The following is a 26,487-nucleotide window of genomic DNA, read 5'->3' on the forward strand; positions in this document are numbered from 1 at the left end:
ACTTACTCCTTTCCCTATGCTGAACAAGGCATTTAAAAGCAAATCAGTGTGAGGAAGCCACATCTACCCTACCTCTGTCCTTTGGTATTGCACAGACCTTTATCTCGTTATGAAGATCTAGGATTGCTAGTGGGAAGCACAGTAGGAAGTTACATGTGAAGGCTGGGTTTCTCAAGGGACTAGGCCAAAGTTGTTAGGGAGGGTTGTAAATCTAAATCCTGACTCTTTCAGCTCTGGAGCAGACCTGTGTCTATCTGCTAAGATCTGTCTCAAATAAGCTTTGTCACGTCTGCATTATTTTTAGATTTGCATATGACCTAGTGAGCAAAAAACAAAAAAACAAAAAAAATGATTAAGGGTTGGCTGGGCTTGAAGCAAATTACAGTCTATGCTGGAGGTCAGTAAATACTGAAAAGCCACACCCTAAACTTATGTCCTAAAACTATGGCATTTTGAGAGAAGGAAGCTAATTGTGTTGATTTAATAGATTCACAAGGCAGATACCATTGTGATGTACACAGGAGATAGGGAGATAGGAACTTTTAAATACTTTAGTCCATCTGCTGGTCAGTGTAAGATTTGTCTGTCATATTCACTAGTGCTTTTCTCTGTTTCAATTTCTGAAGTCATGGGCCTGCTGCCATGTCCCCAGAGAGGCTATTCCACAGTCTAACAGATCCCACTGCTAGAAAATGTTTGTGGATATTCAACTTATACTTTCCTTTTTTTAATTTCATCTCATTATTCTCAGTTCTAACCCCTGGGCACTGAACAATTCCTCTCCCACCCCTCTGACAGAGTCCTAGGTTGGGATTTTCGAATGCTCGCCACATTGGCCCAGTTCTTCTACTGAGGTCAGTGGTAAAATGCCCATTGGCTTCAGTGGAAGCTGAGTTAATCTAATGCTGAAAACCTCACCCTTAGAAATTAGAACTGGGAAAGACCAATTTGCTCATCTCATTCCATTTTAAAGTATTGTGTTGCCATGAAATCCCAATGGCTTCTCAGCACTGGAAATCTACCTCTGGAATTCCACGCTGGGGTTTTGTGGGTTATTCATTCAGTAACCACCCCAATAAGGGCCTGGTCCAATGCCCACTGAAGTCTATGGATAGGTTCCCATCGGGGACAAATTGGACTGAGTCCAGCAGAGGACAATGAAAATGATTAGGGGGCTGGGGTACATGACTTATGAGGAGAGGCTGAGGGAACTGGGATTGTTTAGTCTGCAGAAGAGAAGAGTGAGGGGGGATTTGATAGCAGCCTTCAACTACCTGAAGGAGGGTTCCAAAGAGGATGGAGCACGGCTTTTCTCAATGGTGGCAGATGATAGAACAAGGAGCAATGGTCTCAAGTTGCAGAGGGGGAGGTCTAGGTTGGATGTTAGGAAAAACTATTTCACTAGGAGGGTGGTGAAGCACTGGAATGGGTTACCTAGGGAGGTGGTGGAATCTCCATCCATAGAGGTTTTTAAGGCCTGGCTTGACAAAGCCCTGGCTGGGAGGATTTAGTTGCTGTTGGTCCTGCTTTGAGCAGGGGGTTGGACTAGATGACTTCCTGAGGTGTCTTTTACCCTAATCTTCTATGATTCTGTGAACTAGACCAGGCCCTAATCCCACAAATGTGCTAATTGCAGTATCAGGGGACTGTGGCACTTAAACGTTTCTTGCTCAGACAGGTGGGTGAATTTTGCTCAAGCAAATTGCTATTATGTTTCATGTTGTCAGTGTAACTTGATGTGTTGACACTGGAAAGCAGGGCTGTCTTTGTGGTCAGGGCTCTGCAGCACTGGTACTGTAAACTCCTGTGATGCTGTCCTCTATCCTCCAGTCACCCCCCCATAGAACCCTCTCCTGGGCCAGCTGGCATGACACAAAGACAGAGAGCAACAACAGGCAGCAGTGACACTCAGAAGGGAGCTGCTAAGGCACTAATATTCCCATCACAGCTACGCGCGCTGTACTGCACTTACTACGGGAACGAAATCAAAGCACATACACCGGTGCCTGTGCAGAGGGCAGAGCAAATTCTGGTGAAAAAGAGGACAGGATTTAGACCCCTCACAAAAGGAAACCTAAGGGGAAAGTTGCTCAGCGCATGATGAAAAACAGGTTAGCAGCAGCAACACTTTTAATCTGCATCAGGCAGAAAATTCTCCCATTACAGAACTGAAGGACCCTCCCTTGTCAATAACCAACCTATGCAGGGATCTAGTCTGACCTCCTATATAACACAGGCCAGAGAACTGCCCTGCAATAATTCATATTTGGATCAGAGCATTTCTTTAAAAAAAACACACATCTAGGTCTGATTTTAAAATGACCAGTGGTAGAGAATCCACCACAAACACTCATTAAATAGTTCCAGGGGTTAATTACCCTCAGGGTTAAATCTTACACCTTATCTCCAGACTGAACTTGTCTCCTTCTAACTTCAGTCTTCACGCATCCTTGGGGGTGGTGTAGTGATTTGCTGGACTTCGGATAGCAGACGTAATTATTTTGCAAACTAAAGCTCATGTGAGCCCTCATATGTAGAGCCTGGGGCCTAGAACCCTACTCCCTTCCCTCTAGCAGCCCAGGTATCTACCAGAAGCTAGGGAAGAGTATCACAGCCGCTACTGTTTTTAGAGCCCTAATCTTGTCTTTGGGGCAGTTACTGCAGGATAACATCCCTGCCTCTTTCCCTCTCTCATACACTCAGGTCCTCAGCTGGTGAAAGTTGGCATAGATATCTACCCATTGACTTCATATACCACCTGCTAAGATGCTGATCTGGCAAATAATGATGCTCTACCATGAGTAACATTAAACATGGGTTCTTGGCTCAAGTGGCATAATGACGCTAAATCTGTTTTGGGACACTGAATGGAAAAGTGCAAAGAAAGAGGAAAGGAATCCCCGGATGACTGGCTCCATTGGCGCACTTGGACTTTAGATACTGTGGGAAGAAGGTGAGGAGATTTGTCCCAAATACCATCTGAAGCCAGTTATTTATGGTCAGATATACTTGTAATGTATATGCAAAAAGAGGGAGTACTTCACATGACTCATTTCAGGTGGCTAGGTGTTGGTGAAGGCTTCCTTTCTCTACCTCCTCCTGAGAGAGGAAGAGGAAAGGGTGGAGCTGAGGAATGGTGATGAATAAGACTAAGGCTGAGAACTAGGAAACAAAATAGCATCTCTCAGGCTGACTGAGCAGGCCTGGGGGTGCCTGAGGTAGAAGTCAGGCCATGATTCAGGAAAATGATTTTCCAGAAGTTTTATGAAGTCTATCCATATGCTTCTCTGCAGCCAAGCTTTCCAACAGCATGAACAAATCTAGTCACTCCATCTCTATGTGGTTTCTGTTGGTATCTTTCTTCAGTCTTCAGAAATGTTACGTTTTCTGCCATCTCCATGTAAACATTTCAGTTGAGCACCTACAGAACTAGAACAATTTATCGTTTAGACACAATTTGTTGTAGGTGATTTCCCCAAGACGTGATGCTGCTTAAGCTTCATTAACTTGGTTTCTGAAACTAGCCTCGCTGAGAATCTAGCACTGGGCTGTGGAGATGGACAAACTCCATTCTGATTCCCTCAGTAGGGTTACCTGGATGATGTAATGCTCCACCCTCAATCTAAATATTCAGGGATAGGGAGTGACAGTTGGGCTTTGGGAGAGATTTCGGCATTAAACATTCTGACATTTTTAGAGGCTGACAATGTAAAATCTTTGATCAAGGGTAGGCCTTTCACTGTGTACCATGCACCATGTGTGGATCATATGTATAAGTCTATTGTCCGATAGCCACCGAAAAGAAGCGTAAGTCTGATCATGGGGAAAAGTGCACATGTTGATATTTCCTCAGTTAAGTCAGCAAGATTTCCTGTAACAGGACTGCAGTGAAGCTTGGTCGGGTCTTCTTCACACAAGGCCCTGTTTCTTGGAGAATGTAGTGCACAAATGTCTCACCTATTGCATCTCCCTGCAAGCGCCCACAAAACACACTAGCATATACAAGCTAGATTTCCAGCCAAGTTAAGCATGAAATTGGACATCAAGTTTGCACCCAGAGTTACCCAACTGCACACACAGATCAGGTAACTGTGATTGCAAGGTCAATGAAGTAGCATTTTGCATGCCCAGTTACTCAGTTTACAGTCATGGCTTGGAGCCTGCCTGCGTGAGACTCTGCTCTCTTCATATGACATCCTGCTGCCACGGCTGCTATTGGAGACTGATCCCCTTCATAATCAAAGTGAGGGGGCTGCTGGCAAAGCTCTCTCCTTAAGAGTCCCTTTCTTTTAGAGCACTCTTCCCTGTAAGGTCCAAACAGCCCAAGTTCATTGTCCTTCTGGGCGTGCTGAAAACCCATCTGTTTGAGTGGGCGCTGGCGGAGGGCTACAGGTGGGGTTTTTGTCCAATGGGAAGGTGTGGTGCAGGTTTAGGATGCAGTGGTTACATGCTGGGTGATTAAATGACTTGTGGTAGGGTGGAAAGGAGAAATGCTGTTGCTGTTGGTTGCCTGATGTTTCGTAAGTCCTGTGCCAGTGCGTTTTAAGTGTACATGAGAGGCGCCGAGAACTGTGGCTGGTGCGCACCCTTTGGGGTGGAGTTTCTTTTAGCTCAACATTTAAATAAATAAATAATAGCATGCCGAACATGCTTGGAAAACAGGCTCATAATGTATATAAAGGGGCAAAGTCAGCAGAAAATCCAGCAAACCCGCACCATTTCATTAACATGTGCTTTAGTTTTACTACTGAACAAACGAAGACTGCAGCTGTGTTATCTAACAGTGCGTATTTTACTAGCAAAGAAGAATGGGCCTTTCCAGCTTGCAAAATGCCATGTGCCCTTCCAGTGAGAAATGGAATTGTGTGTTTGGACAGAACAACCTCAGCAACAAAGGTGCAGCTGGAGCGTTAAAGATAGAATCAGTAGCAGGGCGAGCTGGACGTTGCTTGATTTATATGGATGATAGTAAATGGGGCAATGACTGTAATGTGATGGAAGAAGGCCTGTTTGATATATATAGTGCATTATGGTAAATCTTTGCCAAAGCTTGTAGGATTAGTGGATGCGTAAAGTGCAGCTGCAAAAGATGTCCGTGAAGCTACTATTAAATCTCTTGATTCAGTACCATGGTGATGGGCTTTAAATAAAGGAACCTAGATAGACAGAAGATTTAATGGACTTAATCTTGAGAAAAGTAGGCCTGAATATGCACATTGCGGCTGCAAGCATAGAGTGGGGGGAAGCCTCCTGTTGTGACGTAAACGACACAAGACATTCACATTTCCATCAACCTACCTGAAAAGCAAGCTCTGAAGTCCAGACGTGGGCCTTGTGAAAGTTATATCAGAAGGTGTTTGCCAAAAGTTGGGTGGCAGATAAAGAAGACATGCCGAGTTTTTGAGGTTACTCTTACACAAATGGGCACTTTCAAAGAAATATGCTGGTTAGGTAGTCGAAAGTGAGCTGTAATGTGTGTGCTAAAATACGATTATATTGATTGAAATGCATCTAGAACAGTGCTTCTCAAAGTTGGGCCACCGCTGGTTCAGGGAAAGCCCCTGGTGGTCCAGGCTGGTTCATTTACCTGCCGCGTCTGCAGGTTCGGCTGATCGCAGCTCCCACTGGTCGCAGTTTGCCGTCGCAGGCCAATAGGGGCTACAGGAAGCGGTGCAGGCCGAGGGATGTGCTGGCCACCCTTCCTGCAGCCCTCATTGGCCTGGAGTGGTGAACCGTGGCCAGTGGGAGCCACGGTCGGCTGAACCTGCGGACGTGGCAGGTAAACAAACCGGCCCGGACCGCCAGGAGCTTTCCCTGAACAAGCGGTGGCCCGACTTTGAGAAGCACCGATCTAGAAAACAGTGCTCCAGTGTAAAATGTGAGTAATCAGCAGAAAGCGAAGAGTTATTTCAAAGAGCTCAAAAACATGCATTTTTGAAAGCTCTTCGTTAGTGGGTTGATGTAACGATTGGCAGTGTGTCAGAAGGGTGCTTAGTGCTATAAAAGAGAGGGTGGCTGTGTAACCACAAGAGGCGTGCGTGTGTTAGGATGCTCCTCATCAGTAACTTGGTCTCCCCCTGCAGGCTTTCAGTAGCTTGCAATAGGTCCCAGCCACAGAGAGAGGAGGTATTTGGATGCAGGTTTCTGGGACATGCACACCCCTGGCAATAACTGCAGAGTAAGAAAGGCTTAAAGGTATCAAACTGTCTGGGAAGGATGGTGAGGAAGATGATGAACTGAGAAATCTGCTTGAGTGATGATAACGTTCATTGGAATGAGTATTGTTCCAAGATTACAACAAAAACCATTATCCCTACTCCTGAATCACGTGGACTGAAATTTTCAAACCCAGGGTCCCTAACATTACTCCCTGAAATCAATATTTCGGCGCATAACTCAGTGGCATGATTTTTAAACGTGCAGGGCACTCAGAACCCCAGCTGAGCTAAGCAGACTCCAATGGGTGCCCAGCACTTATTTAATGGGTCTCAAGACTGTTGCCTCTTGGCTGGAGCTGTTGGCCAGTATTCTGGGCCTTGCTGAGTTGTTTCCATTAGGAGGAGAAATTGATGATCCAAGTCAGGTATGTTCTTTGGTGCAATCCTGTTTATTTATGAAGAAAGTACATAAAAATCCTATTTCCCTGAACAGCAGCAGGCACTTTCCTTGCTCATAGTTTCCAAGTCTGCCAGCCGCCCCAGCCCAAGACAACAACTTAACGGTAAAATAAAGATACAGCACCATCTAAGCCTCTGACTGCCACAAGAGGCAGGGTTTGCTGTGTCTAAACCATCCAAGACAGATGGCTATCCAGTGGGACTTGTTGGCACTCACTAAGGGGCCTGCATTTGAGAAGTACTCACCCTGCAGCTGTGGGTGAGGCTGGGTGTTTGTGGGGGCTGTAATGTTTTAGCTAGTGAGGTACAAAAAAAGATGACGTTCACCACCACACATTTCTTAAAGGGCCCATTTTAAAGTAATTCTAATTTATAAACTAATCCACAGATTCACCTGAAAGTCCTCAGGGAAGTCCAGCTTTACCCACAGATTATGTGCTGTATATTTGGGGTGGATACACTATTCTTCATACCAAACACAGAGGCTGAATCCCTGTCTTAAGTAAATATCTCAATGCAGCCTTACCAAAGGAGTCATGAACAGCTCCTCCATCACGTACAAGGCCAAGTACACTTTGCTGGAGATGAGCCCAGTCAGACAACAGCAAACTTCATCAGGCCAAATCTGAATGGATTTGGCCTTATGGCCCTTGTGTTTGCCAGTCTTTTCTGTGTGTGTCTTTTGGAACAATGCCCTTTGTCGTACAGCAAGCTTTACAGCCATTGACATAATAGATTAGTCTTCACAGTAGCAGATCCTGCATCTAACGTGTCTATCTCCACATACCCCATAAATGACAGACAAATCTTGACACTGCAGTTAAATCCTGGTTATATCACATCAGCCTCACATTGCAGAGCTCTCCATTCACCACGCAGTGCAGTCACTCCAGAGTGACAATGCTGTCACAGCTAATTGGCATCTTTCTGCAATGCCCTCCAGTCACATGGCATCACAGTCATTTTGCAGTGACACCCCCATTAGGGCACAATAAATCCCCTCACTCCACAGCAATTGCAGAGATCACACCCCATGGCCACTTCACAGTCACAATGCATTATGGCTTCTTTGCTGTGCCAGGGCAGTCAGAGTGAATCACAGTCATTGTGGGGCCTGATCTTAGTCCATGCAACACTGGTGCTAACACCATGGACCTGCAGTTTGCACCAACAATTATTTATTTTGCACTATCACTAATGGAAGCCAGGCTGAACATCTGTCCCCCAAAGACTCTGACTTTAAAAAAAAAATGAGTCGTAGTCAGTTTCTCCAACTTCTCTCTCCTTGTAGAGCATGTGTCAGCATCCCACCAACACTGACATAATTCCCAGACCAATTCTTCTTCTTTAAAGGTGGGATCCCTGTAGTCTCTGAGCGGGCGGGGACTGCTGCAGGTTAGACAGCCTGTGTTAAGAAATACCCAGCCAGGAGAGTGCAGCCATTTTGCACTCACCCATTGTGATTCAGCCTCATCCCTCTGAGACCACTAAGGGTACGTCTACACTACAAGACTATTTCGAATCTACTTAACTCGAATTTGTGGAATCGACCTTATGAAGTCGAATTTGTGTATCCACACTAAGGACACTAATTCGACTTTGTGAGTCCACACTAACGGGGCCAGCGTCGACTTTGGAAGCATTGCACTGTGGGAAGCTATCCCACAGTTCCCGCAGTCCCCGCTGCCCATTGGAATGCTGGGTAGAGCCCCCAATGCCTGCTGGGGGAAAAAATGTGTCGAGGGTGGTTTTGGGTAACTGTCATCATTGAACCGTCAATCACGCCCTCCCTCCCTGAAAGCGCCGGCGGGAAATCTGTTCGCGCCCTTCTCTGGTCGGTTACAGCGTGGACACCACAGCACTGCGAGCATGGAGCCCGCTGCGATCATCGCTGCACTTATGGCCGTTGTCAACTCCTCGCACCTTATCGTCCACCTCTTCCACAGTCAGCTGCTGAGAAATCGGGCGAGGAGGCTCCGTCAGCGCAGTGAGGAGAGTGGCGCAGACCTCTCAGAAAGCAGGGTACGCCGCGCAGTGGAGATCATGGTGGCAATGGGTCAAGTTCATGGTGTGGAACGGCGATTGTGGGCCCGGGAAACAAGCACGGACTGGTGGGACCGCATAGTGCTGCAGGTCTGGGATGAATCACAGTGGCTGCGAAACTTCAGGATGCGTAAGGGCACTTTCCTTGAACTCTGTGACTTGCTGTCCCCTACCCTGAAGCGCCAGGACACCCGGATGCGAGCAGCCCTGACTGTGCAGAAGCGAGTGGCCATAGCCCTCTGGAAACTTGCAACGCCAGACAGCTACCTGTCAGTAGCGAACCAGTTTGGCGTGGGCAAATCTACCGTAGGGCTTGCTGTGATTCAAGTAGCCCACGCAATCGTTGAGCAACTGCTCTCAAAGGTAGTGACTCTAGGAAACGTCCAGGTCGTCAGAGATGGCTTCGCCGCGATGGGATTCCCAAACTGCGGTGGGGCTATAGATGGGACTCACATCCCTATCCTGGGACCAGCCCACCAGGCCAGCCAGTACATTAACCGAAAGGGCTACTTTTCTATGGTGCTGCAAGCACTGGTGGACCATAGGGGACGTTTTACCAACATCTACGTCGGGTGGCCGGGCAAGGTTCATGACGCGCGTGTGTTCAGGAACTCTGGTCTGTTTAAACGCCTCCAGGCAGGTAGTTTCTTCCCGGACCACAAAATAACGGTTGGGGATGTGCAGCTGCCTAAAGTGATCCTCGGGGACCCAGCCTACCCGCTAATGCCCTGGCTCATGAAGCCCTATACAGGCGCCTTGGACAGTGAGAAGGAACTCTTCAACTACCGGCTGAGCAAGTGCAGAATGGTGGTGGAGTGTGCTTTCGGACGTCTCAAGGGGAGATGGCGGAGCTTACTCACTCGCTCGGACCTCAGCGAAAAAAATATCCCCGTTGTTATTGCAGCTTGCTGTGTGCTCCACAATCTCTGTGAGAGCAAGGGGGGGACCTTTATGGTGGGATGGGAGGTTGAGGCAAATCGCCTGGCTGCTGATTACGCTCAGCCAGACAGCCGTGCCCATAGAAGATCCCAGCAGGAAGCGCTGTGCATCCGGGAGGCTTTGAAAGCTAGGTTCCTCAGAGAGCAGGGTAACCTATGACTGTCCACTTGATTTACAGAGAAGCTGAACCTGAGCCTGTTTCAGTGACTGTTGACTTCGATCTGCGGTTACATACCCCGTTCTCCAGGTTTCCCCCCTTCCAACACACGTTTTAAAATAAATTTAATGGAACACTGATTATTAACAAAGTTTTCTTTAATTATGAATTCCTGTTCTAGGGTTGAAACATGGACGCAGACTGTGGTGGGTACGGTGTGCACTGATGTACAGACCGCTTCTACACTAGAGGAATGACAGGCTCCTGCTCCTACAGCGGTCTCTGGGGGGAGGACAGTTGCGGGTGGGTGTGCAGGAAGGGGTGGGTTTGCAGGAAGGGGTGAGAGGTGCCGTCTTTGGGACGGAGTTTGGATGCAGGCTCTGGGCTGGGGGTTGGGGCATAGGAAGGGGTGAGGGGTGTGTGGGAAGGGTGAGTATGTGTCCGTGGATGAGGGCTCTTGCTGGGGCTCAGGGCATCGGAGAGGCTCGTGGCTAGGGTGGAAGGGCATGGTAAGGGCAGCCTGCCTTGCCATTTGTGGCTGGCAGGCGCTAGGACCCTGGGGCAGGATACACCTCACAGACTGACCCGGGGCAGCATACACCTCCCAGACTGACCCTGGTGCCTAGTGACTGCAGTCTGTGTGTGTCCTGCTGTTGATCCTGCCCCCAAGTCTGTACCCTGGTAATGGAGGCTGTCCTATGCGATTAAAAACCCCCTCCCCCCCTTCACACAAAGTCTTCTGACAAGAAAAACGTGACGGAAACAGTGAATAACAACAAACTACTTTTAATACTCAACTACACAGTGGGGGGATGAAACTTGGATTTGGGACTGGGTGATCCAGGAAGGGAAGCACTTCTCAAAATTTATGGCATCAGAGCTGTGTGGTACATGAGTGCTCTGCTGGGGTGCAGTGACAGTTTTCACGGCCCCTAGCACCCCTCCTTCTTGTTATTTTGGGTGAGGGGGGGACAGGACTTTGTGGCGGGGGATTATGGTTGCAGATACAGTGCAGGAGGGCTCTCTCCTCCTGTCTGCGGTCCTGCAGAACATCTACAAGGCGCCGGAGCGTGTCCGTTTGCTCCCTCATTAGCCCAAGCAGCGTTTGAGTCGCCTGCTGATCTTCCTGCCGCCACCTGTCCTCCCGTTCGATGTGTGAGCGCTGGTGCTGACATAGAGTCTCCCTCCACTGTCTCTGCTCGGCCGCCTCGGCTCTGGAGCAGGCCATCAGGTCCGAGAACATGTCATCCCTAGTCTTTTTCTTTCGCCGCCTAATCTGCGCCAGCCTCTGTGAGGGGGATGGCGGGGCAGTTCGTGAAAGAGCCGCAGTTGTGTGATGGGAAAAAGGAAGTGATTTCCTTGAAAAGATACATGTTTGCGAACACTGAACACAGTCTACTCAGTTTCTGTGAACAAGACCATACAGGGCACCTAGTCTCACGAGCTCTCAGGACAAGTTCGAGATTTCGGAATACGCTTTCAGTGGCTGCGGTCTTGCACCGGAGATCGGACAAGCGGGGCGGTACAGCTGAATCCGTTTATCAGCCAGGCCTGGTAAGCCCTACACTATAGGCTGCTTAACAGTTAATGGATAGCTGTGCCCTTCCACAGAAGGCAATCTGGAAAGCATAAAGTCTGACCCTGTTCCAGCCCCTTGCGGCTGTGCCCGGGAAAGATCACTGTATGCTTTTCCTCTGCGGCCTCCAACACGTGGCTGTTAAACGAAGGTCATTGCTATGCAAAGTAAAAGTCAAGCATTCACAATAGTAACAGTACACTAATTGCCCTAATTAGATGCAGCAGTCGCCGAACGACATTACCCTGAGGCGGGTCACTCGGAGAGAGAGAGAGAGGATGCTGTGAGAATCCCTGCACAGACCAGGACCGTATGCTGCCATGCTGGTCGAGGCAATGATTCCGCTGTACGTGAGGATGGCCTGGCGCGGAAGAGTGTGCTTCCACGGAGCACCAAATAAGGCACCTCTCCCCAGGAACCTCCTGCGGAGGCTTTTCGAGCACCTCTACGAGAGCTTCGTGGAAGTGTCCCAAGAGGATTTCTCTTCCATCCCTATATGTGTGGACCTTCTTTTTATATAGTTTTATATGGAAAACTTTTTATATAGTTTTTATATAGTTTTTATTCCTGTTTTTTAAGAAATAAATGTTTCCATGTTTATAACACTTACCGACTGATCCTTCCCCTGATTCTGAGTCCGTGTTAACGGCCGGGGAGGGTTGGTAGGGGATCTCTGTGAGGGTGATGAAGAGATCCTGGCTGTCGGGGAAAGCGGTATTGTAAGCGCTGTCACCTGCGCCGTCCTCCACAAACCCTTCCTCATATTCCCCATCGGTGAACATCGCCGAGGAACTGCCCGTCGACACTATGCCATCCTCAGAGTCCACGGTCACTGGTGGGGCAGTGGTGGCAGACCCACCTAGAATGGCATGCAGTGCCTCGTAGAAGCGGCATGTCTGGGGCTGGGCTCCGGAGCGTCCGTTTGCCGCTCTGACTTTTTGGTAGCCTTGTCTCAGGTCCTTGATTTTCACGCGGCACTGTGTTGTATCCCGGCTGTATCCTCTGAGTGCCATGGCTTTGGAGACCTTCTCGTAGGTCTTTGCATTCCTTTTGTTGGAGCGCAGCTCCGAGCACTGAACTCATCGCCCCACACAGCGATCAGATCCAGGACTTCCCGGTCTGTCCATGCTGGGGACCTCTTTCTATTCTGGGATTGCATGGACTCCTCTGCTGGAGAGCTCTGCATCGTTGCAGATGCTGCTGAGCTCGCCCCGATGTCCAGCCAGGAATTGAGATTCAAACTGGCCAGACAGGAAAAGGAATTCAAATTTTCCCGGGTCGTTTCCTGTGTGGCTGGTCAGAGAATCCAAGCTTGGACTGCTGTCCAGAGCGTCAACAGAGTGGTGCACTGTGGGATAGCTCCCGGAGCTACTAAGTTGGATTTGCATCCACACCTAGCCTAATTCGAGATAGCCATGTCGAATTTAGCGCTACTCCCCTCGTTGGGGTGGAGTACCGAATTCGAACTAAAGGGCCCTCTAGGTCGAATTAAACGGCTTCCTGGTGTGAACGGTTGAGCGGTTAATTCGAATTAACACTGCTAAATTCAATTTAAAGTCCTAGTGTAGACCAGGCCTAAGAGGTGCCGTAACAGTACAGGCTCCTTGGTGTGTCTTTGAATGCTCTGGGTCTATGATGTTAAATGCCCTGTTTTGTCTGCCCGGCTAATGGGGCAGAGCAGTTCTGTGTGTAATGGGGTGGGTCGCTCAGGTGCCGTGTGACTGGGGTGCTCTGACAGGCCAATGCTTGAGGGATCAATAGGGTTCAGTAAAAGTTTAATGAGTTAGAAAGTATTAACTATTTACCAAAAACCAGGATGTCTTAAAGGGCCAGATCTCTGGGTGGTGTAAATCATCAAAGGTCCATTGATGTCAATGGGGCCAGGTCATCAGTTGGGGTAAATCAGTGTAACTCCACCTAAATCAATGAAGCTAGATCCATGGCTAGTGTAACTCAGCTTAGCTCTATTGGTTTCAATAAGCTTAAATCAGCCAAGTATCTGATCCCCCACATTTAAAAAAAATATTTGATATGGACATTTGGGGGTAATTTATAGGCCCAATTCAAAGCCCACAAAATCAGTGGGAATCTTTCTATGGACTTCAGATCCTACATTATATACATGCCCAGCAAAAACTAGAGAAAAGTAGCATTTTGCCCTAGGAATTCCTAGCAGCCTTCAGTAATGGTCACACTGGGGTATGAGTTTTATAGTGTTGTTTTCTGCTAGGAGTTTCTAGCATCCTATGTTCTACTGCTGCGTGTGTCTGGAGTTTGGCAGTGTTGGGTCTATCTACACTTAGTCTCCTGGGGCTCTTCGTTGTGACAGCAGCAGGGCAAATGTGAGGGGGAGTTTCCGAAACTGCTCATTGAACTCAAACGGAATGAGATGGACAGGCCTGGAGAACTTCCTTCTCAGGGACCAGTTGCCACAGCATGTGTTTTATCATGGTTCTGAGCAGGGCCTGGTTGCTGTGAAGAACAGACTGATTGGAAGTATTCCACTCCCTCTTATTTAGTGTTAATTTCAGAGGAAGCAACTTATTTTACGCATGACTTTTATTCCTCTTCACTTCAAGTTGGGCCAAAATGGGTAATGAGCTGTGAAATGTCATCGTTTCTGTACCGCGCTATAATAACAACAACACTCGGCTCATTCTCAGAAAGCTTTATTGCCATGAACTACTCAGGCCAAGATTGTCAAAGCGGGGGGCCAAGTCCTGGTCACATTGAGGTCAACAGAGCCAGGATTTCACCTGGTAGGCCTAGAGTAAGATTCCTAAATCTGTATTGTCATTCTGGAAGGTGTTGGTTGCTGCTATAAATCACAGGCCTGGCTAAAGCCAATGGGTGTGCTAAACACCCATCATTAGAAGCCACCGCCCAAGATTCTATGCCGGAGCAGAAGCTAAGACTGTAAGCCCAGAGCCAATGGTGCGGTTTAGTCTCTTACTCCCCCATTACCCACAGGGTGGGCAACACTCGCCCTCACCTTGGTTTCTGCTCTGTGTTGAACCTCCCCAGACTGGGTCTCCTTCAGTGCAGCTGTTGTTGCACCAACAGGGTCCTCGGACTGTTCTTGCCAGATATCATCACAAGACCAGACTAAGTCTATTCTTGCTGCCTTCACCTGGCTGAAAGCATCCACAACCACGTGTTGTTCTGATAAGTCAACCCTAGCTCTTTCACTGACTGGGCTGTGTCACAGCTCTCGATCTCTGCCCCGGTGAGAGGCTTTGAGATACCGGCTACACTGGACACTGTCCCCAGGGTCTGATGTCTCACTAGCTGCACTGCCTGCTCTGTCACATGAATGGCTTTAACCCAGAATGCCCCCTTTGGTCCAGCTCTGCACAGAGTTCTGCTACCCAGCAATTTTGACTGGATCTTGGTAGCATCAAACACTCCCACAGGCTCGCTGTGGCTGTCCTTTATCCCAGAGGTATTATTGCAGGAAGACCTGGCACCACCACCATTTTATTCTGAGCCACCCCAGGGAGCAGTTCTTCTCCATCACCCTGTAGCCATAGTAGAGGCTCCTCTAAGGCTCCAGGAGTTGCTCCCCAGAGTCCATGCTTCTTCCTACCCACACCCAGCAGGAGGCTACAAATATTGTCCAGGGTGCGTATTTGTCTGAAAGACCCATGAGTTGCACTGGGAAGCTGCTGGTAAAACGCTCTTGCATCACCACCTAGAAATACAGCTAGGAACAGTCCTGCTTTCTCCTCAGTCCACTCATTCAGCGAGAGCAGCAGCTCAAAGTCTGTCAAGTGCTCACCGATTCCAGTCTCTGCTGCTCAGCCCCATGCTTCCTCTGTGGCCTTATGCTGCCAGCTCATTAGCTGCATGGCTTACACCCTGGTCACCTCTTCAAGGGACTTCCACAGCAATAAGGGCTAGAGAGATTTTTTACAAATAACACCTGTGACCACGGAGCATCCATTCATTGTCAGATATACTGGCTGTCAATGATATTCAGTGACTAAAATATTGCAGCAGAGATGGAAACAGTTATGACCAATGGTGTTTAAAGATTAACATGTGAATAAAGTCTAAAAGTAGCCTGTGCTTTAGGTGGTAGCCCAGGATTTACTTTGCAAGAAGCACTGGGAGGGGCAGTGGAGGCTGGGCGGAGGCTGGAGGAGAGCAGATAGCTGCAGTTTAAAGCAAGGGACAGAGTAAAAGGGTCAAGAGCGGGGCTGGCCAGGGGACAGGGCTAGGGCCGGGGTGAAATAATAACGGCTGCTGTGTTGAAAAGTTGACACTCCCAGTGGGGAAAGCTTGAACTCACCCTAGGCTTTCTCCACTGAACAGGGACCGAGTGATGGGCTGAGTATCAGAGCCCTGCAGCTGGGGCCAGTGTAGTTCTGGAGGCCTTCCCTTTGGTACAGCATCCCCTCCATCTCCCAGAGAACCCCAGCACAGGTCCACTCTCCAGTGACGCACCCCGTCTCTTGGCACCTGCCCTGCCAACAGCCTCGGAAGCCCTGCTCCGCTACCCACTTTGGGGCAGCACATCGGTGTGACGTCGAATGCTTAAAATGACAAAAAAAAAACCCGAAGAAATTCATACAGAGGAAAACTTTTCAGAGAAAGAGTTAAAACTGCTACATTCCTAATGTAGATTATACAACCCCCCAAAAGCAAGGAAATGAATAATAAAGCAAGCGAACAGTATGTACCCTCTAGTCCCACACCCACAGAATGGCATCTACAGTACATTAAGATGGAAGTTTCTAAAAATGACCCATTATTTTTAATAGATTTTATTTACATAATTTTACTGTCTATTAAGAAGGACTTTAAATGCATTAACTGCTGTGCAGTTACCTCAGCCCTTTTGGAGAAAGAGAACTACAACAAAGAGTCTTGTCTCCTAATGTTTTGAGTTTCAGACAAAAATTATTCTGTAAGATGGGGATGCTTTAAAAAAAAAGTGTAGTTCCACTGAACAAGAAAATCAAGTTAGAAAAACCTGTATTGGAAAACATCTATTTGCACACAAAATAATGTAAAAATAATGAGTCCATATTCCCCTTTGATGTGCATGGCACATGCTCCTTTAAAGAGAAATTCTGTATTTCAGAGATAGTGTGCATATCGTGCAATGAAACGGTTGTTATGGCAACAACTCTCAAAAGCAAGTACTTAACTGAGAAATGTGTTCCACACAGCCATAGAAAAATGAAAACATGAAAACAGAGGCAGGAAGAATGGCGAAACAGAAGCAGAATGAGATGGGAAAAACATTTCTGATTTACAAACATACAGAAAAGCAGCAGAGACTTCTTTCTTTCTTTTCTTTTTAAAAGCTGCATCTGTCCTTGGAAGGTTTAATATGCCTTTTTATTTGATGTTTAGGCTTCAATAATGAAAAAGTGCCATATCATATTAGGCCACCTTTATTGTTACAGAGCCAAAGAATGGAAGGGTTCTGGCCTTATGTTCGTTAGATTGGGCTGTGTTCAAACAGTGTACTGAATCCATAGCACACAGACAACAGACATGATTACCAGCCAGGATAGAACCTAGGACTTCCAAAATTATAGTTGTCTATTACTTAATAAAAAGAAGCTGTCAGTAGTAGCAGCAAAGAGTCTTGTGGCACCTTATAGGCTAACAGACGTTTTGGAGCATGAGCTTTCGTGGTGAATACCCACTTCGTCAGATGCATGTAGTGGAAATCTCCAGGGGCAGGTATATATAAGCAAGCAAGAAGCAGGCTAGAGATAACGAGGTTAGTTCAATCAGGGAGGATGAGGCCCTGTTCTAGCAGCTGAGGTGTGAAAACCAAGGGAGGAGAAACTGGTTTTGTAGCTGGCAAGCCATTCACAGTCTTTGTTTAATCCTGAGCTGATGGTGTCAAATTTGCAGATTAACTGAAGCTCAGTAGTTTCTCTTTGAAGTCTGGTCCTGAAGTTTTTTTGCTGCAGGATGGCCACCTTAAGATCTGCTATGGTGTGGCCAGGGAGGTTGAAGTGTTCTCCTACAGGTTTTTGTATATTGCCATTCCTAATATCTGATTGTGTCCATTTATCCTTTTCCGCAGAGACTGTCCAGTTTGGCAGATGTACGTAGCAGAGGGGCATTGCTGGCATATGATGGCGTATATTACATTGGTGGACGTGCAGGTGAATGAACCGGTGATGGTGTGGCTGATCTGGTTAGGTCCTGTAATGGTGTCACTGGTGTAGATATGTGGGCAGAGTTGGCATCGAGGTTTGTTGCATGGATTGGTTCCTGAGTTAGAGTTACTATGGTGCAGTGTGCAGTTACTGGTGAGAATATGCTTCAGGTTGGCAGGTTGTCTGTGGGTGAGGACTGGCCTGCCACCCAAGGCCTGTGAAAGTGTGGGATCATTGTCCAGGATGGGTTGTAGATCCCTGATGATGCGTTGGAGGGGTTTTAGCTGAGGACTGTATGTGATGGCCAGTGGAGTCCTGTTGGTTTCTTTCTTGGGTTTGTCTTGCAGTAGGAGGCTTCTGGGTACACGTCTGGCTCTGTTGATCTGTTTCCTTATTTCCTCGTGTGGGTATTGTGGTTTTGAGAATGCTTGATGGAGATTTTGTAGGTGTTGGTCTCTGTCTGAGGGGTTAGAGCAGATACGGTTGTACCTCAGTGCTTGGCTGTAGACAATGGATCGTGTGGTGTGCCCAGGATGGAAGCTGGAGGCATGAAGGTAGGCATCGCGGTCGGTAGGTTTTCGGTATAGGGTGGTGTTAATGTGACCATCACTTATTTGCACCGTGGTGTCTAGGAAGTGGACCTCCCGTGTAGATTGGTCCAGGCTGAGGTTGATGGTGGGGTGGAAGCTGTTGAAATCGTGGTGGAATTTTTCCAGAGTCTTCTTCCCATGGGTCCAGATGATGAAGATGTCATCAATGTAGCACAGGTAGAGAAGGGCGTGAGTGGACGAGAGCTGAGGAAGCATTGTTCCAGGTCAGCCATAAAAATGTTGGCATATTGTGGGGCCATGCAGGTGTCCATAGCAGTGCCACTGATCTGGAGATATATATTGTCATCAAATTTGAAATAGTTGTGTGTGAAAATAAAGGCACAGAGCTCAGCAACCAGTTGTGCTGTGGCAACATCAGGGATACTGTTCCTGACAGCTTGTATTCCATCAGTGTGTGGGATGTTTGTGTTTGGACTGTGTGACCTGGCCAGAGGGCCAAGCCACAGAACACACACAGAGACAGGCTGACCACTGGCAGGTGGTGCTGGGAGCCGAAGAGAAAGGCAGCTCTGTGCCTGGATGGCCAGGGAGTGAGTGCAAACTATGACAGTGTCAAAATAAAAACAATAGGAATGCCTTCCTCGTGTGCCCGAGCCCGGTGTCACTGGGGACGCCCTCCCTACCCCTCAAACCCCCGTGCCTGGCCGCGAGGAGCCACCTACTGATGGTCCAGCTCTTGTGGCCCAGGGTCCCATCTCTGTCCCTCCCCCCACCCCTGCTCCTGACCCCAGCCCTGCCCTTACTCCTGGCCCCATCCCTACCCCCTCCACCTCCCATGATGTTCTTGCCGCCACTGGAGCTGTCTCCTTCCCTTTTCCGGAGGATGACTCCCAGGGAGCGGCCTTTGAGTTTCACAGTCCCGACTCACTAGGGGCTGCACTCTTCCCTCCGCCGCCCCCCACTGAGCCAGGGTCCGGGGCGGACCAGGTGGCGCCGGCCCATCGGGCGCCATGTCGCGGGTCCGCCCCTTGCTTGCCCGTCCCAGTAGGCCACGGGGCTGTGTCAGAGGCCCCACTGGTGGATCACCGGAGGCCAGTGACCCCACCCCCCCATATGCTGAGAGAGGAGTTGCGGGAGTTCCTGGAGGATGTCCGGGGCTCCCGCAACAAGGTCCCGCTTGCTCTCCAGCGCTGGGGGGACTTCCACCAGATCCTCCGGGCCATGAGGGCCCTCATGGGGGAGGGCAAGAGGACCAGGAAGCAGGGTGCCACGGCTTACCATCGGGTCCGCAAATTCCGTGACTCCTTGCTCACCTTCGGGGTGGGCCACGGTTTGCTGCGCGGCCCAACGGGGGCCGTGAGCGCCCCTGCCGACGAGGATCCCCCCCAGCCCTCCTCATGGCACTCGTCACCTTTGCCACATTGAACACCCGGAGCTGTAGGGTGGGCTTCCGCAGGAGCCAGGTGCTCTCCTTCCTTCGGGAGGGGGGGTACTCTGTGGTTTTCCTGCAGGAGACCCACATGGATCCGGCCGCTGAAGCTAGCTGGCGGCTGGAGTGGGGGGACGGGGTCTACTTCAGCCATCTCACAACCCGTAGGGCTGGAGTGGCCACCCTGTTCTCCCCCGACCTATGGCCTGAGGTGCTGGGGGTCGCCGAGGCTGTGCCGGGCCGCCTGCTGCACCTCCGGGTCCGCATGGAGGGGCTTGTGGTCCACCTCGTCAACGTCTATGCCCTGACATCGGCCCCGGAACGGCTGCGATTCTATCAGCAGGCGTCCGCCTTCCTCGGCTCCTTGGATCCTCGTGAGTGCCTGGTCCTGGGCGGGGACTTTAACACCGTCCTCGAGGAGTGGGACCGCTCGGGGACCGAGCAGAGCCCGGCCGCCGCGGACGTCCTCCGGGAGATTGTCACCCATCACTCCCTGGTGGACGTCTGGCGCGACCACCACCCGGACGATGTCTCCACATTCACCTATGTCCGGGTAGAAGCCTATTGGTCGTGCCACTCCCGGTTGGACCGCATCTATTTGTCACGTTTCCATCTCTCACGGGCCCAGTCCTCCAGCATCCGGCCGGCCCCTTTTTCGGACCACCACCTCGTCACCGTGACGGCCTCTCTCAGTGCGGAGAGGCCGGGGCCGGCCTATTGGCACTTTAACAACAGCTTGCTGGAGGATGGGGGCTTCGTGGCGTCCTTCTGGGAGTTCTGGCTGGCCTGGCGAGGGCAGCGGCGCGCCTTTCCCTCGGCACAGCGGTGGTGGGATGTGGGGAAGGTGCGCGCCCGGCTCTTCTGCCGTGACTACACCCTGGGCGCCAGCCGTCGGAGGGATGTGGCGATGGGGCAGTTGGAGTGGGAGGTCTTAGAGCTGGAGAGGCATCTGGCCGCCAGCCCCGAGGATCCATCCCTTTGCGGAGCGTGCCGGGAGAAGCGGGAGGAGCTCCGGGTCCTCGAAGACCATCGGGCCCGGGGCGCCTTTGTTCGATCCCGCATCCGCCTCCTTTGGGAGATGGATTGCGGCTCCCGCTTCTTCTACACCCTGGAGAAACGGAGGGGGGCCAAGAAGCACGTCACCTGCCTTCTAGCGGAGGACGGCACCCCCCTCACGGATCTGGCGGAGATGTGCGAGAGGGCCCGGACCTTCTACGCACGCCTTTTCTCCCTGGATCCGACCGATCCTGCCGCTTGCAGAGTGCTCTGGGCCGGGCTCCCGACGGTCAGCACGGGCGCCCAGGACCGGCTAGAGCTGCCTCTCTCTCTGGCCGAGTTCTCGGAAGCCCTCCGCCGCATGCCCACCAACAAGTCTCCGGGCATGGACGGGCTGACCGTGGAGTTCTACTGCGTGTTCTGGGACGTCCTCGGCCCGGACCTGGTCGCCGTCTGGGCCAAGTCCTTGAGGAGCGGGGTCCTCCCTCTCTCGTGCAGGTGAGCCATGCTCGCCTTACTGCCGAAGAAGGGGGACCTCTGCGACTTATGGAATTGGCGTCCTGTCTCTCTCCTCAGCACGGACTACAAGATCGTAGCCACGGCCATCTCACTGCGGCTGGGGGCCGTGCTGGAGGACGTGATCCGACCAGACCAGACCTACACCGTCCCGGGCCGTAGCATCTTCGATAACCTGTATCTGGTCCGGGATCTCTTGGAGCTTGGGTGCAGGGATGGTCTGTCGTTCGCCCTCCTGTCCCTGGATCAGGAGAAGGCGTTCGACAGGGTGGACCACGGGTATCTCCTGGGCACTCTGCGAGCGTTAGGCTTCGGGTCCCAGTTTGTGGGTTTTCTCCAGGTGCTGTATGCTTCCGCAGAGTGTCTGGTCAGGCTCAACTGGACCCTGACCGAGCCGGTCAGCTTCGGGCGGGGAGTGCGGCAGGGGTGCCCCCTCTCGGGCCAGATGTACGCCCTGGCAATCGAGCCCTTCCTCTGTCTCCTCCGCAGGAGGTTGACGGGGTTGGTGCTTCGGGAGCCGGAGCTGCGGCTGGTCCTGTCGGTGTACGCCGACGATGTGCTCCTCGTGGTCCAGGACCTGGGCGACTTGGCGTGGGTGGAGGCCTGCCAGACCGTGTACTCAGCGGCCTCCTCCGCCCAGGTCAACTGGGTCAAGAGCTCTGGCCTGGTGGTCGGGGACAGGTGGCAGGTGAGCTCCCTCCCACCCACCCTTCAGGCCATCCGGTGGAGCGCGGGTCCGCTGCTCTATCTCGGCGTTTACCTTTCTGCCACGCATCCCTCTCCGCCGGAGAACTGGCAAGGTTTGCAGGGCAGGGTGGCGGAGCGGCTCCGGAAATGGACAGGACTCCTCCGGTGCCTTTCCCTCCGAGGGAGGGCACTGGTGCTCAATCAACTAGTCCTGTCCATGCTCTGGTACCGGCTCAACACCCTGGTCCCGGCCCCGGTGTTCCTGACCGACCTCCGGAGGGTGGTTCTGGAGTTCTTTTGGCCAGGACTGCACTGGGTCCCTGCAGGGGTACTCCACCTGCCCCTGGAGGAGGGAGGGCAGGGCCTGAAATGCCTGCGCACTCAGGTCCACATCTTCCACCTCCAGGCACTGCAGAGGCTCCTTTATGGTGCGGGTAGTCCGGCGTGGAGAGCCCTGGTGCACGCCTTCCTGCGCCGCTTCCGAGGGCTCCGATACGACTGGCAGCTCCTTTATCTCGATCCGAGGGGCCTGCCGCGAGACCTCCCTGGGCTGCCGGTCTTCTACCAGGACCTCCTCCGGACCTGGAAGCTGTTCTCTGCGACCAGGTCCGTGGCGGCCACCGAGGGAGCAGACCTCCTCGCGGAGCCCCTGCTACACAACCCCCAGCTCCGTGTGCAGGTGGCGGAGTCCCCCACGGTGCGCCAGATGTTGGTCCTGGCAGAAGCTACCAGGGTCGGAGACCTCCTGGACTACGACCGGGGAGACTGGCTGGATCCCCTGATGCTCGCTTGGCGTATGGGGCTCTCCAGACCTTGTACTCCCCGACGCATACTACAGGAGGTGCAGGCCTCTTTGCCGCCCGCTGCTCGGGCCTACCTCGACCGGGTCCTGCGTGAGGGCACGCCCCGCCCACCCCCCACCCCGAGCCCTCCGGACCTCTTCATCGGGCCCCTGCCCCGTGGACCCGACCGGCCCCCCCGCCCCTTCTCCGCCAGCCGGCTGCACGATCTGCAGCTGGTCCGTTTCCAAACCGCGCCAAGGAAGCATCTCTACGCACTCGTGCTCCACACCCTTCACTTCCTCACCCTCGTGTCCCACCCCGACACCAAGTGGTGGGACCTCTTGCCACCTCTGGAGGGTGAGGAGCCCCGGTGGGCCAGCCTGTACTCCCACCCTGGTCCTGAGGCCCGTCGGGGATATCAGTTGGCAGCTCCTCCATAGGGCCATGAGCACGGGCATGTACTTGGTGTAGTTTACCCCTGTCCCAGACACCTGCCCCTTCTGCGGCGTGAGGGAGACCCTGGCGCACGTTTACGTAGAGTGCGCCAGGCTGCAGCCCCTATACCGGCTCCTCACCAATATCCTATTGTGTTTCTGGCTGCACTTTTCCCCCCACCTCCTTCTCCATGCACTCCCTATCCGTGGCCCCACGAAGTCGCGGGACCTCCTGGTCAACCTCCTCCTCGCCCTGGCTAAGATGGCCATCTATGTGACCAGGGAGAGGCGGTTGGCCAATGGAGACTCCTGCGACTGTGGGGCTTGTTTCCGATCCTTAGTCCATTCATGCATCCGGGCAGAGTTCCTCTGGGTGACATCTGCTGGCTCCCTTGACGCCTTCGAGGAGCAGTGGGCGCTGTCCGGGGTTCTCTGCTCAGTGTCCCCGTCAGGCTCCCTTCTTATGACCCTTTGACCGCACTCCTGTCCCTGTTCTTTTATTAGTTGTCCCCCGCAATTAGTGGGTTTCTGAGGCCCTGTGGAACCTCCCCTTAGGCTGGTGGGGGGGGATCCGTTAGCATGGGGTGGGCTTTGCCCGCCCCGTTTCCCAGAAACCCAATAGATACAGACCCAATTAAAACAAAGCCTCCCATGATTTTATAAACAAGGCCAAATGATCCTGTAAAAGAAGTTTTGATTTTAAAACCTTTCTTCACACCTGGTGAACATTCATCTCACTTAGGAATCTGGACTTGATCATTGACCCCTCTCCCAGCTCCTAATCACTGCTTGCATTTATAAATCCTTCCTGATCTAGGTTTCCTACTAGGGTTCTTTCTAAATGGCTAGATTGAGTGATGAGCTCTATTCAGGGTTTAGCTGCTACCTGAGTTCCACACTTTTTCATGACTTTATCAAGGTAGATTGTATTTTTCAGCATTTTTCTAGACTGAGGAGAAGCATACAAGTGTCATTCCATCATCAACAATATACTTTGGGCTTTGGTTCATTCTACTAGATCTTTATTGTGCTCTTCATCTTAGAGTGACTTCTCAGTCCTTCTACCCCATCCCTTGTTCGCCGCTGTCTCATTTCCCCACTTTTGTAAATGTGTTTACTCTTAATCCTCCTCCTCTCAGGGCTATAAATAAGAGGATGTGGATCTTTTGTTACTACAGAAATCTCCTTTTTTGTTTAGAAATGAGCTTTGCCGATGAACATGTTTTAGGAAGTAGGTCTGGTCCAGGCTGAGGATGGGGCCCCTCTCTCATGGGACGGTGCCTATAAGGGGGAACAAAAAATTGTAGTCAACATTTTCAAATGTGGGTGCCTAAAGTAAGGCACCTAATGCCATTTTTGGCATGTAAATGAAAGTGGTCTGATTCTCAGAGGTGCTAAGTCCTCACAATACTGGTGACAGCCAGTGAGAGATGCAGCTGCTCAGCACTTCAGTAGAACAGGTCCAGGGACACTTTTTTATTTAGGGGCCTAATTTTAGGCAACCGTGTTTAAGCATTTTGGCCACTGTACTTACTGTGACCTGACATCTGGCCTTCTAATCCTGGCATATTACCTCACCTATATGTGAAGCTCTTTCATGTCTTGGATGAATTTCACTGCCCACAACAGCTGTTTTGACTGTTTTATAGGACATTATTAGCAGTGGAGAAGACATGTTAGATCAGAGACCATTTTGCCTGAAGGTGCAGGATATTATCTAACCCTGGATCACAGCTAGAACTTCAAAGCATAAAGTCAGAATCAATTCTGAATCTACCTCTTTGGAGTAACTTTAGCCTGTAGTTCTCTGTATCCCTGTGTCACAGACTCACAGATTGTGCCCACTCTTGGCCCTGTGCGGTCCGTGGGGGGTGCCCCTTTCAGTGAGACAGCCCTTCTCAGGGGTCCATTCTCTCTCGGGGTCAGGTCCCTCCACCTCCTGGAGCCACACCTCTCTGAGCCTTAGCACACCTGTTCCTCGCCGTGGGCCCCCTCAGGGAGTCCATGCACTCTGGATCCCCTGGGCCTCCTCACTCCTGAAGGGGTTGATGCAACCCTGCTCTCTAGACCGGAGCGACTCTCAGCCAGCATAAAACAGGAGGGTTTATTGAGAGTTGAACACAGCACAGGAAACTCTCAGGACCTCAGGCTTGGCCTCCATCAGCACAGCGTATCCCAGTCTCCCTGCAGCCAGGTGGGCTCTGCCTGCTCCCCCTCTCCAGCCCAGAGCACCCCTGCTTCCCAGCTGGGCCTCCGAGATCCCCGGCCCCAAGCCCCGCCTCTGTCCATTGTCTTCTCTCCAGGTAAACAGGGTCGTAAACAAGAAGGCCTGGGTCTCCTCTCCTCTCAGCCCTCCTCTGGCTGGAACCGGCTGGTCAGGTCACCGGGGTCCTCTCTTCACAGCCCATTGTTCTACCACTGGCCAGAACCAGCTGTGTCTCCTGAGCCGGGTCTCTGGGTCACCAGATCACCAGTCGCTGGGGTCTCCATCCTCCAGGCCATCGGCCGGGGTCCTGAGTACCCTCTCCAGTCCTCTGTAACAGCAAACTGCCTCTTCCCTCACCTCGTTAAACCAGTAATACCCGGGGTCACTGAGTCCCACCCCCTGTGCATGCAAACCACTGGAAAACACAGAAAACCCCAAGAAAACCCCCCACTTCATCACACCTTGTATTAACTGTTAAGCTTCTACAAGTTCTGGCACAAACATGTTCAGCATGGCTTAGTTAATACTGCCCCTGGATCTTTGTTTTGTTTTGGACATTTAAATGTGAGAGAAACAACTACAGAAAGCTGCACTATTGATTATGCTGTTCTTAAGTTTCCCCCATTTCTGATTTCTTTTTCTCTTAAGGCAACCATCCCCTCTCAGCCAGTGTAGGGTATTTTCTTGATTCCTGAATTCTCTGGTGAAAATATGCTCTTTCATAAGCCACATTTCTGAGATATAAAGTAGGCATCAAACTTAGCCATAACCCTTTTCTAGTCATCTTAGTGACTGCCTTCAGTAACAGTAAAAGATGTAAAGATAGGATCTGCCTGCTTCCCCGTAGTATAAATTAAAGCTGATACCTGAATAGCTCCAGTTTCCCCATGGAGTTTTGTAGCAATGCAAAATCTTGCAAAATGCTGCTTCCAGTCTGAAGGTTTGTAAAAACTGAAGTTCTCTGGGGATTGAAGAGTGGTATGTTGATGACATCCTGCAACCCTTGTTGCTCTTTATTGATTCTTCTTCCATTTGCAACCTTTGTTGCTGCAGTCCTGTTTCTGTTCTCCTTGCGCACTAGTTTACTTCTGACACCATGTCATGTACAGATTGGTTACAGAACTTGTACCCAGAGAAATATTAGAAGATGTATTCTCCTTAAGACATCTTTTAATGCACTGCCTTGAATGGCTGTTGTGAGCTTAAATAAAGTATGGTACAAACTGCACCACCTACTGGCCAAACAGTAAATTGGATTTTAGCATTCCGTTACACCCACCACCCCAGCCTGTTCCCCCTTGTACAGATCCCAACTCTTTTCTTTCAAAAAATTTCATCAAACCCCCAAACATTTCCCATAAAGTTTTCAAGCAACACAATTTCTTTTTGTCATTTTCTAAACTCTTTTCCCAGCAATAGAGGCCAGTTT

Source organism: Mauremys reevesii, linkage group 13 (genome assembly GCF_016161935.1).
Source record: "Mauremys reevesii isolate NIE-2019 linkage group 13, ASM1616193v1, whole genome shotgun sequence".
Classification (NCBI taxonomy): Eukaryota; Metazoa; Chordata; order Testudines; family Geoemydidae; genus Mauremys; species Mauremys reevesii.